This window comes from Ceratotherium simum, chromosome 35, assembly GCF_057802395.1.
Source record: "Ceratotherium simum simum isolate JZ-2026a chromosome 35, ASM5780239v1, whole genome shotgun sequence".
NCBI lineage: Eukaryota > Metazoa > Chordata > Mammalia > Perissodactyla > Rhinocerotidae > Ceratotherium > Ceratotherium simum.
The window spans coordinates 21,078,383-21,088,347 of NC_141934.1; positions in this window are offsets into that span (position 1 = coordinate 21,078,383).

Consider the following 9,965-nt stretch of genomic DNA (forward strand, 5'->3'; position numbering starts at 1 on the left):
AATAAAACAATTTTTAAAAAAGAATAGTAGAGTAGATACCCATATGCCTGCCATCGATTGCTAATATTTTGTCACATTCAAGAAATCTTTCTCTGTATATATAAAATTTGCTCAACCATTTGAGAGTGGACTGAAGTCATCGTGACATATTAACTCTAAATACTGCAGACGTATCTCAAAAGAAAAGACATTATCCTACATCACCACAATACCGTTATAACACTCAGGAAATTTACCATTTATTTAATACTATTATCTAATATGGGTCCTTTATTCAAATTTTTCCAAATCTCCCAAAAATGTTCTCTCTGTTTTTCTTTTCTTTTGATCCAGGATCCACTCCTCACACCATACACAAGAATAAACTCCTAAATGATGAGGACCTAAATGTGAAAAATGAAACTGCAAGTATTAGAAGAAAGTATGGGTGAATTCCTCCATAACTTGTGCGTGGAAAAAGGCTTTCCAACTATGACTCAAAATCCAGATGCAGTAAAAGATGAATACATTTGACTACATAATTTTCTTTACCTTTTCATGTCCAAAATACCATAAGCAAAGTCAAAAGACAACTGGAAAACTGGAAGAAAATATTTACAATATATATCATAGATAAAGTGCTAATATCACTAATATATGAAAAATTCTTTAAATTCAAAGGGGGAAAAAATGTGAAAACCAGATAGAAAATATGGGCAAAACAATATAAACAGTTCATGAAAAAAGATGTAAAATGATCCTTAAACTTATGGAAAATGCTCACTTCGTTCACCATAAGACAAATGCAAATTATAGCTACATTGAGGACAAAATTTCATAGAAATCTGCACTGAAAACCATGAGTGCGTGTAAAAACTGGTGAGGTCTGAATAAAGTCTGTAATTTAGTTAAAAGTATTGTATTAAGGTCAATTTCTTGATTTTGATCATTGTACTCTGGTTATGTAGGGTGTTATCACTGGAAGAGAAGCTGGGTAGAGGCTGCACAGAAACTGTACTACTTTTCAAAAAAAACTACTTCTCACCTATCAGATTAGAATAAATTAAAAAGCTTGACAACATATTCTCTTGATGAACCTGGGGAAACAGACATACGTACATCACTGGGAGGTATGCTAAATGGAGAAGAAGTTAGTAATGTCCAAAAAAATTCGTATGCTTTTACCTTCTGACCCAGCAATCTCACTTGTAAATATTTATGCATAAAAGTTATTCATTTCAGCACCGTATGTAATTTTACAATATTAGAAACGTCCTAGTGCCCATTCATAGGAGATGCATTAAATAACTGTGGATCAGCCCCTCAGTGGAGTACTCTGCAGCTGTAAAAAAGAAAGAGGAAGTTTCCTACCAACTGAATCAGAGTGATTACTAAACATAGTGTTAATGGGAAAAAGCAAAGTACGAGAAAGTATATATAGTATGCTATCTTTTGTGTAGGAAAGAAGAAATAAAATTTACTTGAATCTTCTAATTTTTGCAAAAGAAACACAGGAAGGATAAACCAGAAACTAATGAAATTGGTTCCCCAAGGAGATATGAGGTGGAAAGGTTAGGAGAGAGAATGAAGCATCTCTGAGTAGGTATATCTTTGTGTATAGTTCTGACTTTTGGAGATGTGTTGCTATTTTGCATACTTAAAAAAACTCAAATCGACAGGAAATGGAGAGCCGGCCCCGTGGCTTAGCCGTTAAGTGAGCGCGCTCCACTGCTGGCAGCCCGGGTTCGGATCCCGGGCGCGCACCGACGCACCGCTTCTCCTGCCATGCTGAGGCCGCGTCCCACATACAGCAACTAGAAGGATGTGCAGCTATGACATACAACAATCTACTGGGGCTTTGGGGTGGAAAATAAATAAATAAATAAAATTATAAAAAAAAACAGGAAAGGGAAAATCCATTAAAATGAATACAAACAGAAACAAATGAACCTGACTTATTTTAAATAAATAGTATAACCACACTGAATGAATCTTAAACTCTATGTCATAGGTGTTTTTTTTCAAAGTGGTATGTTTCAAAGTTTCAATTCTGAGACTCTTCCTGTGTATTGTAGCATTGAGCAAACGAATAAATATGATGCTGATTTGGGATCCAGGTTTATCACTTTAGGAGAAGAGAAATATGGAAAGCTAGAAGCCTCAGAAGATTATTGCAGTATTGGGCTAGAATTGGAGGTATCGGTAAACTCGTGGTTTTTCATATTTATACATAGAAATCTGGAAACATATCTACGTGCAGATTTCCTAGCTCTGCCCACTTAAGAGGTCGCAGGAGCAATGACACCCCAGTGACAGTGAGCACACTCGGTTCGCAGATCTTGGTTTCCACCTAAGGGAGCCCGGGCTCCCAGGAGAAATGGCTGACTCCAGGGCGGGGACAGGGAAAGTACAAGATGAGCCTGGAATGTCTTGTGCCCAAGAGCAGGAAGGTACTCAGGGAAGAATGGAGACACATCAAAAGGGCCAGAAGCTGGCTTGAAGGGGCTCCCACTGGCTAAAACTGGAACAATCCGAGCGTAAAAATAATGACAGTAATGTATTTAGAAGCACTGAATTAAACAAAACCCATGAGAATAAGGTGCCTCCATCTCGGACTTCCCAGCCTCCAGAACCGTGAGAAGTAAAGGTCTGTTGCGTAAGCCACCCCGCCTGTGGTATTTTGAAGTGGCAGCTGGATCTGACTAATACTCCGGGTCATATGGTAATTCTATATTTAGCATTTTGAGGAACTGCCAACCTGTTTTTCAAAGTGGCTGCACCACTTTACATCCTCACCACTGTACGAGGGGTCCATTTTCTCCACATCCTCACCAACTTATTACCTGTCTTTTTAAGTCATGGCCAGCCTAATAGATGTGAAGTACTCGGAGGGTTGGTTTGCATTTCCCTAATGACTATTGATGTGGGCATCTTTTCAAAAGCTTATTGGCCCTTTGTATATTTCTTTGGAGAAATATCAATTCAGATCTTTTGCCTATTTTTTAATGGATAATTTGCCTTTTTATTATTGAGGCATAGGAGATTTTTACATATGCTAGATACAAGTCCCTTATCAGATAAATGATTTGTGGAACTTTTCTCCGTGGGGGAGTTTTGAGCAGAGGAGGACGTGATCTGATTTAGCATCTTGACAGGGTCCCCCTGGCAGCCGTGGGCGACGGGGGCAGAAGCAGGGAGCAGCTGAGGAGTGTTCTGCAGCCATTGGGCGCTCAGACCAGGGTGGCTGTGGAGGGGGTGAAAGGCAGTCCGACTGGGGACCTCTAGTTTTTGTCATTCTCAGGGAAGGATCTGCTGAGGGAGTGGCTAGGATGGGCTGAGAGACAGAATCCAGGGGGTTCCAGTTTTACCTGGCCTGAGAGCCCGGAGGGAGGAGTGGATGCTGAGATGGGGACGATTGTGGGGGGAGCAGGATGGGGTGGGGGGAGGCCACTGTGGGAATGCAGAGACTGGTAAACGTGGCTGTGTGTCCTTCGGATGCTTTCGAAGCCTATGAAAGCGTGTCTCCACGGCATTGTTCCTTCCCCACCCTCCCTTGTGGCCCTCACGAATGAGAGCTGGTGAAACGCAGGGAGCTGTGGGGCTGCGGGGCCTGGGAGGCGCTGTCCCTTTCTCCTCTGAGGCCTGAAGAGATAACTGACAGCAGGGGGAGGGGCAAGATCAGGGTCAAGTGTGGACAAGGTCGGGGCAGGGTCTGTGCTCCTGGGGGTTGGGGAACAGAGGGAGGGAAGGAAGGAAGGGGCCAGGTCTTGGAGAAGTGGTCAGGAGGAGGCCACTGGGGACCCTGAGGAGACATAGAGGCTGGGCTGTGCTCTGAGGACCGCTGCGGCAAATCCAAGTAGAACCAGCCGGTGGCAGTGGCCAGCCTGGTGGCCCCAGCACCCCGGGAAGTTCCTCAGAAAACACTCTTTCCAGAAGTGCTGATGAAAACCACGAGATATGACCTCAAGCCTGTTAGGATGGCTATTATTAAAAAAGCAAAAGATAACAAGTGTTGGTGGGGAAAAGGGAACCCTTGTGCACTGTTGGTGAGAATGTAACTTGGTACAGCCACTGTGGAAAATGGTATGGAGGTTCCTCAAAAAATTGAAAATAGAACTACTATATGATCCAGCAATCCCACTTCTGGTTCTCTATCTGAAGGAATTGAAATCAAGATCTGGAAGAAATTTCTGCACCCCATGTTCATTCACAATAACAAAGATATGGGAGCAACCTAAGTGCCCGTTGATGGATGAGTGGATAAAGAAGATGTGGTCTGTCTGTCTATCTCTATACACAATGGAATATTATTCAACCATAAAAAAGAACGAAATCCCACCACTTACAGCAACACGGATGGACCTGGAGGGCATGATGCTAAGTGAAACAAGCGAAAGGCAAACACTGTATGATCTCACTTATACATGGAATCCAAAATAGCCAAACTCATAGAAACAGAGAGTAGAATGGTGGTTGCCAGGGGCTGAGAGGAGGAGGATATGGGGAGATGTTGGTCCAAGGGTACAAAGTTTCAGTTAAGCGGGATGAGTAAGTTCTGGAGATCTAACATGGTGCCCATGGTTAACGACACTGTATTGTAAATCTGAAATTTGCTAAGAGAGTAGATCTTAAGTATTCTCACCACACACACAAAAATGGTAACTATGTGAGGTGATGGATGTGTTAATTAGCTTGATTGAGGCAATCCTTTCACAATGCACACGTATATCAAAACACCACGTTGTACATCTTAAATATATACAATTTTTGTTTGTCAAATATACCTCGATAAAGGAGAAAAATAAAAGGAGGAGAAAAATAAAAAAAGAAAACACCCCTTCCAGAACCTCTCCTGGAGAGGGAAAGGAACCAGATGCTCCCAGACAAGGGCCCTGCTGGTGTCAGGAGCAGCACTGTCCCCAAGAGTGAAGACTGAGACTTAAATTATTTTCTTATTTGATTCTAAATTTTCTTGGTGCAAATTTTTCAGAGCTGGCCCTTAAAACTCTTGAGGCTGGTTATTGTGTAGAAATAGAACTGTCTGTGACGGGCCGGCGCCATGGCTTAGCGGTTAAGTGCGTGCGCTCCGATGCTGGCGGCCCGGGTTCGCTCCCCGGCGTGCACCAACGCACCGCTTCTCCGGCCACGCTGAGGCCGCGTCCCACATACAGCAACTAGAAAGATGTGCAGCTATGATGTACAACTATCTACTGGGGCTTTGGGGGAAAAAATAAATAAATAAAATTAAAAAAAAAAAAAAAGAACTGTCAGTGAGGTCATCATGACACCAGAACACTTGGGTCTCCAAAGTTCTGTGCTATTGTCTCTTCTGCAGTCACACTCCTTCTGATGTTAAAAAAATCTAAATGTGTAAATCTATATGTCTATGCATATGCCTACTTATACGTCTATAGGTACAGCCATTTGTCGGTCCGTGTTCTTCTCTATCTATAGTCTATGTATGTTTATCTATATCCCTGTGTCTACCCATATGTCAATGTCTGTATCTCTATCTCTAAGCAGTGGTGGGTTATAAGGATCAAACTCTGGTTTCCTGCAGCTGGTCACTGCTGTTTCTAACTTTGGAAAGAGAGGGGTGACATTCCCAGCAGTGGGGAGAGCCCGGGCGGAGGGCCAGAGGAGGGCCACACTAGGCTGATTCTGGGGTAGTGAGCAAACCGGCTTGGCTGGATCCGATGACAAGCCCCATCTTCAGCTCTCTGCCTGGTACAGTGCTTGGCACCTGCAGAGTGTGTGTTTGCGGACTTGCTGTGAGTGGAGGACAGGGTGGGAGGCAGTTCGAAAGGGTAGATTGAGGTAGATGGTGAGCAGTGAGCCTTGGGGACCACAGGGAGCCGTGGGTGGCTTTGAGCTTTGAGCTTTGAGTGGAGGGCATGAGAAAGGCAGGGCTGGGGGAGATTAGCCGAGGGTGGTGAGTGGTCACAGTCATGATGCAGGAGGCAGACTGGGCTCTGGAGCACTGCTCTGACGCTTCCTGGCTGGGTGGCCTTGGAGGAACAGGAAGGAGGCCAGTGGAGGAGAGTGTGGCATTAGGTAATGGGATGGCCCTTGATTTGCCCCAAAGTAACTTTCAAAGCTTCGAGGGTGCCCTCCCCCCACTCCCCATACCCTTGGGGAGCTGGACCTGAGGGGGCACCCCACTTCCCTTCCCGTCCCTGGAAAGGAATCACTCTCTTGGCATCAATAATGGTCATTGCTATCATTTGTTAATCATAACCTATGAACACTTTCTATTACAGAATCCTCACAGCTACCCTAGAAGTCCCCACCATTACTACCCTCATTTACAGATGGGGAAACTGAGGCTCAAGCAGTGAAGTGACTTGCCCAGGTCACACAAGAAGGAAATGTCAGAAAGGGATTTGAACTCGGTTTTGCAGCACTGTGGACGCTGCCCATCATGGCCACCACCAGGGGGCGCACTCCACCAGTTCCCAACCACATCCCCATTTAATATCATTTCCCACCTCCCGCAGAAAGGTGGTGCCCGGGGCACTGGGAAGAGCCAGATTGGAGCACATGTCCCCACTCCAACCCTCATTCCCTGGGGGTCCTTGGCCAAAGTGATGTCACCATTCTGTGCCTCAGTTTACTAACCTCTAAAAAGGGGCCAAGAACAGGACCTACCTCCTAGGGCTGCCAGGAGGATTACATGAGACACTGGCACGGCCCCTGAAACTTAGTGGCACTCAGTAAATGTCACTCATCAGCATTGATGCCTTCTAAACACACTATACCTCTCTAAAGCCACTCCATCGAGAATTCTAGGTGACACTCCCACTGGCATTTGTTCCAGGTGCCCCTGTGGACTGACCCCCGGGAGCAAGGGCAGTTACAATTCTCATTAGCCAGACCGTGTGGGGCAACAGTTAGGAGCAAGGAGTTGGGGAGTCAGACAGACTTGGGCTCAAATCCAAGCTCGGTCATTTGCAGGCTGTGTGATCTTAGGAAAGTGGCCTCACCTCTCTGAGCCCCAGTAAAAAGGGGATAATAATTGTGTGCACCGTATGGGCTTGCCCAGAGGATTGTGTGCAGTGCCAAGCACTACAGGAGCCTGGAAGAAATGGGAGCCCTTCCCGCCCTGCCCCCCAATGCCACCTCCTCGGGCCTCTCAGCTTGCTCGGGGCCCCAGACAAAGGAGTAGGCCTCACAGCTCAGCATCCTGGCCTCTGTCTCCTGCCTTGGCCTCTGTCCAGGGGCTACGTCTGTCACACTCAGTTTTTGAGGGCCCCACCATCCAAGGCAGCTGGCCAGGCCGAGAAAATGGGGCTCCCCGGCAGAGAGCACCCAGGCCCAGCTCAGGAACAGCCCAGTCAGCATGAGCCAGCAGGCCCCATTGCGCAGCCTTTGACCCTCCCTATGGGTCACGTGGGCCCTTGTGGCCATAGCTGTGGCTCAGAGGTGACCAGTCAGGCTGGGTGTGCTACGTGTGACCACCAAGCAATTCTGCGTTCCTGTGGACTCGCCCCCTGATAACAACATCTGATACCCACCTGCTGAGCACTTACGGGTCTGAGTCCGGCCACCTGACGTGCATTTCCTCCTCTAATCTTCCCAACAACCCTAAGAGATCCAGGAAACCCTTCACCCATCTTAAAGATGGAAACCAGAGTTCGAGAAGAGAGGTGACCTCCCCCAGGGACAAACTCAAATGGGTCTACTTCATCCAGACCTCATTCTTATCCACTGCATGTGGGGGACCCAAAATGGGAAGTGCTCTGCCATGCAGTCTTACTAAAAGTGATTTAACAATTTCGTAATGGCCAGAGGCCCAGAGAAAAATACTCAAAGAACGTTAAGCAGGCGGTTCACGGAAGAGAAAATGCAAATAGCTATGCAGCCGGTGAAAACTTGTCAGCCTTGCCAACAGGGGAAAAATACAAATGACAGCAAGGCCGACAAAGTATCTTTTTTACCCATCAGGTTGGCAAGAGTTAACAAACTCGTGAAAACCAGCGCTGGTGAGCGTGCAGGGAAATGGATACTCCGATAAGGCATCGTTGGTGGGAGTGCAGATTGCGAGAGCTTTTTTTTTTTTTATTTTTTTATTTTTTTTTAAAGATTTTATTTATTCATTTTTTTTCCCCCCAAAGCCCCAGTAGATAGTTGCATGTCATAGGTTCACATCCTTCTAGTTGCTGTACGTGGGTCCCGGCCTCACGTTGGACGGAGAAGTGGTGCCTCGGGGCGCGCCTGGGATCCGAACCCGGGCCGCCAGCATCAGAGCGCACGCACCTAACCGCCAAGCCACAGAGCCGGCCCGCGAGAGCTTTTTAAGGAAGGGCTCTGCTCGAGTCTGTTGACAGTGGAAGTGCACACGCCGGTGACCTCCTTCCTCTCTGGGGATTCTGTCCTGCAGAAATGAAAGCACCTCCACCAATGGAAATGTCTGCAAGGATGTCTCTGGAACATCGCTTGTAGGAGGCAATGCCCCAGAGGCGTAGCAAATGCCCCCCAACGTGGGAGAATCTGCAAGTTATGGTGCCTTCCTTCATCCGACAGAACATTAAACAACTCTTATAAAGAGTGACTTTAGACTTAAACGTACTGGCACGAGGGATTCCAGTGAAACATTATTTTTAAAAATGCAAGTTACAGAATAACACCAATATTGTGAGACCTTTTTTTATAAAAGTTAGAATTTCTATATGCATGTATTTGCACATAACTGCTCCTAACTTTGATTATCCAGGTCAGGGCAGGGCCAGGGTGAAAGTGTGGTGGGTCCTCAGAAAGGGGTAGAGGGCAGAATTAATTTCATTATTTATTTATTTAGGTGAGGAAGAGTGGCCCTGAGCTAACATCTGTGCCAATCTTCCTCTATTTTGTATGTGGGACACTGCCACAGCATGGCTTGATGAGCAGCACGTAGGTCCACGCCCGGGGATCTGAACCTGCGAACCCTGAGCTGCCGAAGTGGAGCGCATGAATTTAACCACTATGCCACTGGGCCAGCCCCTCATTATTTATTTTACTGGTTTTCAGACTTTAGCAACTTTTCTTTCCGTCCTTCCAACATCAAAAGACACGCTTGTTGTGACAAATGAAATGATATTGTGTATTAAAACGCACACTGTGACTCCTTTCCCCCTTGCTCCTTGCTCCTGCACGAGCAGTCCCACTCCTGGTTTATACCTGTGAAGGGCAGCGTTATGTGTCACCTTGGCTAGGCTACGGTCCCCAGTTATTCCATCAGGCACTAAGCGAGTGTTGCTGTGGAGGGATTTTGTAGATGTGATTAAAGTCCATAATCAGTTGACTGTAAGTAAGGGAGGGATCCTACATAAACTGGGTGGGCTTGAGCCTATCCTTTGAAAGGCCATAAGAGCAGAGCTGTGTCTTCCTGAAAGAAGAAACTCCACCTGCAGATGGCTCACGCCCTGGAGTTTCCAGCCAGCCTGCTCGTGGATTTCAGACTTGCCTAGCCAGCCCCCAGTCACCCTGGCAAGGAAACCTGTGCCTTGCCAGAAACCTCTTAACATACATCTCATACTGGCTGTTTCTCTGGTTGACCCCTGACTGACACAATGCTCTAGAAAAATTCTTTTACAAATGCACCAGGAGATGTGTAAAAAGATGGCTTTGGTATCAAAAACCTGGTAACAACCTACATATATCCATCAGCAGAAAAATGGGTAGATAAACCCCATACGGTCATGCAATGAACTATTACACAGCCCTGAAAAGGCATGAAGGACAACCACGTGGGGCCACAAGGATGACGCCCACAAACAGGATGGGGAAAGAAAGAAGCAAGTCACAGAAGAACATATAAAATGCTCTTCAACTTATATAAAGTTCAAAGACGGGCAAAACAAAGCAAGGCATTGCTTAGGAATACTCATATAGTGGTAAAACTATATCAATATACATATAATTTATATAATTATATATATTATATAATATAGAGTAAACATTATACATTATAATGTATAATATATTTATATTGTTGCGTGTATCATATA